Genomic DNA, 3,766 nt, shown 5'->3' with positions numbered 1-3,766 from the left:
GATTTGCGCGGCATTTCGGTCCTACAATCTATAATAGTCATCGATATATCTATCGCTATGATTTTTTTTTGACAGACTAATAGCAGCATCTTTTTTTTTCATCAATTCTTCAAACAAGTTTATAAAATCGAGTTCTAACAAATTCAGACTAGCATTCCTTTGATCTTGAATCAGTAACCGTCAACTTAACAGTTGATTCATTAGTATATTTTTAACATCCTCTCGTTTATTTAAATAAATAGCATGGTGTGGCACTATCTTACATATATTATATCTTACAAATACTATATTTAATTATCCGTTTCATTGTAATTATAATTATAATTAATCATAAAACGATTAAAGAGAAACTATTTAAAAAATGCAATTAAATTATTTAATTTTAAAAATAAATGGATTGTTTAAATTTATTTAAGATTAACAGAATTACGTATTATTAGGTAATATAGTCTATGTATGTATATAATTATGGACTAAGTATTTCATGTGTTTCACATGTACATTAACTGACAAAAAGACAGATGACTAGAAATAAATCTCAAATATATTATCATAGATATATTATCAAATATTATCATAGAAACATGTGATATTATCGCTTTCTGATATTTTCGCTTTCAGCAGAAGGAAAAGAATTAAATCTCGATGTAAGCGATAGCGGAGCGAAGTAGTTCGTTCTCCACCAAGCAGGGTGGAATGACCTCGATAGCACAAATTATCCCGCCAAACGTAGGTGGCCCGTGTATATCCATGTCGAGTGGTCCCGCGAAAATAGCAGAATCATGAAACCCGTCTCCGAGAGGTTGCGTGTCCTGGTGGGGATATGATTATATTGGGTGGGAGAAACCAAAGGAAGGGCGTATCGAGAGAAGGGGGGGGGGTGGGAGAGAAAGAGAAAGACAGATCTGCTGGCCTAGTTAGGGTGAGTGCCACCCTCGACAGTCGATGACCTCGCGACCTCGACGCTCGCGAATCTCCCTCTTGCTTTTGGAGGTAGAGAAGATACATATGATAGTTCACCACAAAGAAATATATAAATGTTGTTTAAGAGAATTTATCTACGAGGAAATTACATAGAATTTACTTATTAATATGTATTCTCTCCTCCTATATATGATTATATATATATAAACTTAACACTTAGTTATTATATAGTACTTTAATTCTTAAAATTAATAAGTAATATTTATTATATCTTTCATTATCGCTCTCCTATATTTTTAGAAAAATTTCATGAGATCAAATCGTATGACACAATCGTTTGAAACAGACATTTTATAACAAACAAAAGTACTTTGCATTAAGCTCATAGCAAGAAAAGTAGAATTAGCGAGTTTTTGAAGGGATGAGTGAGCTATGGCATGGAGGAAGAGTGCATAAGTTGGGGTGGATATAATATCTGTAGCATAGGACGACAGGTTGGTAGAAATGCTATACTTAGCATCGGAGGAAGGGATGAACGATACCGGGACTGGTTGGTGGGTCAGAGTTCATTGGCCTCGAGGTTACTGGCCCTCCCTTTACCCCCACGACCTTTTCCCCACACCACCTAAGTTCCGAGGGTTGGGACGCGTGAGTAATCGCTCAGTTTGAATTTCCGTGAAATACTTTAGATCGTAAATGGTTATTCGTTTCACTTCTCGCTGATCTAATCGAACGAAATAAATGAAGTGTATAGTTACGTTGGAAATACACACACGAGATATTTAAAAATGGTGAAACGACACACACGAGACTTTCAATCAATTCGCAACAAAATTCAAACAAGATATTTCGTCGCAACATAATAGAAAATATAACATGTTAGAAATTTCTTCTTTTTTTTAATACGAATCTCAAACGAGACGGTTCACCAGAAAGAAAGTAAGAGTGGTCTGGCTAGGAAGTTAAGGCAACGGCGAAGGTGGCTCGTCCGGATGCCAATGAAAGGGAAATACGCGTACGAGAAATAAGATGATTCCCTTTCTCTTTTCTTCTGTTTCATTCTTTGTCATACATTTTTCGCTAATTTTTGTTGACCTCCGCTGTATTCTGTATAAAATGTATCACGTGACAAAAAATAGACATCAAAAAGTCACGTAATTATCTTTAATTGATCAACTATTAGAATTTCTAATTTAGAAATATCGTCTTTCTAACTTCTTTTATTGCAAGAGAAACCTATCTTGTTTTTAAAACATTAAACAAACAGTGTTCGTTTTATTTATTATTAGTTTTTGAGATTTGCGAGACTATTAGAAAGTAAGTTTTCTGTTCTAATGGACTGATGTTATCTGTATCGAACTCTTAACAAACCTCTTAACAAAAGCGTTGATATTTACTGTGACTAGCCAAACTGGGTCGTCGGTTCCTCAAAGTATCATTCCCACTCCATGCGCTAACACAGGACGAGCGCATCTTATGAGCATTCACATTACGCGGAGTGATTAAGAAAAATTGTCATTTTTGCCAGAGGTTCGGCGAACTCGAGCGAACGTGCGTTTACTCGATAAGGGTTCCAAGCTCGCGGGCGATAAGAGTGTCGACATGATTTGAGGTTATTCACCTCGGCAGCAGGAGGGAGTGAGAGAAAGGCAATATGGAGGAGGGAACGAGAGGAGAGAGAGAGAGAGAGAGAGAGAGAAAGAGAGTGACGAAAAAGAGAGAGGGGAAGAGACAAGGGGAGATAGAAAACTAAAAAGAGAGAGAGAAAGAAGGAAAGAAAAAGATGCGTGTGCATGTATGTAGAAAGAGGATGAGCGAGATCGCTCTTATCGGGCTTCTCGTCAGTTTGGCGTAGGGACGTTGCGAGATTAGAACGACCCCGAGAGAGCAGCCCGGAGAGTCGACGAACCGGCCTCTGATTGGGCGATGTCGAGTCAACGCTCCGCTTAGAGGGTGTAGGGTGGGAGTAGAGGGGAGGGAGAAGGTGGACTGGGAGAGGACACCGTGCATCAATCGAGGTCACTGGGGACCGGGAGGAGGCCAGGCCATTGCCCGCGCGTCTTGCTTTTGAGGTTAGCCAACAGTCGCACAAGCGCAATTAGAAAATATCCAGCCAAGGATATATGATTTTATTATTATGACATAGGCTTTCTTTCATCAAATGTAGGTGTCAATCTCTACTTTTTGGTAGAATCTGTACGCACTGATAACATTCTGATTCGCGAAATAGCTACTCTTGCTATTTTCACTACAACGTTAATAATACCGATTTTGAAAAAAAATAAATGTTGAATAATATTGATTTAGAAACACAGATTCTGAAATACTTTTCATCTAAAAATATTAAAGTTCAGAATTCAATAATAAATTGAAAACTAATATAAGTTGTACGTATTAAGCGTTAAAACATAGAATTCAATTTATATGGAAAAATGGAAAAAAATGTTTAGGATTGGTAGTGCATATATTTTTCGATATAAACTATTTCGTCTTTTAAATACAGCGCACGTAGCGCATACAGCGCTCTAGTAGTCTACAGTCATTGCAATTAACAGTCCATCCCGTACACGCGTCGCATACGGTAGGTCAGTGCTCCGGAGATGATAATAATGATGCACCGAGCGGCGAGAGGATGACCACTCGCGACATACGAAGAAACGGTGAAAGCATTCTAGCAGCGAGAGTGATCACGGTCCAGCGAAGCAGCTAGCTGGTACTTTCTCCATGTATAGTGAAGACAGTCGGGAGGAGCGCCGAGAAACGAAGATAAGAAAGGAGGAATGGAGAGAGAGAGAGAGAGAGAGAGAGAGAGAGGAGGGAGGGGGGAGGGGGAGGAAGAAGA

Source organism: Atta cephalotes, assembly GCF_000143395.1.
Source record: "Atta cephalotes unplaced genomic scaffold scaffold00031, whole genome shotgun sequence".
In the NCBI taxonomy this organism is placed as follows: Eukaryota; Metazoa; Arthropoda; class Insecta; order Hymenoptera; family Formicidae; genus Atta; species Atta cephalotes.
Note: the sequence above shows the minus strand (reverse complement) of the source record.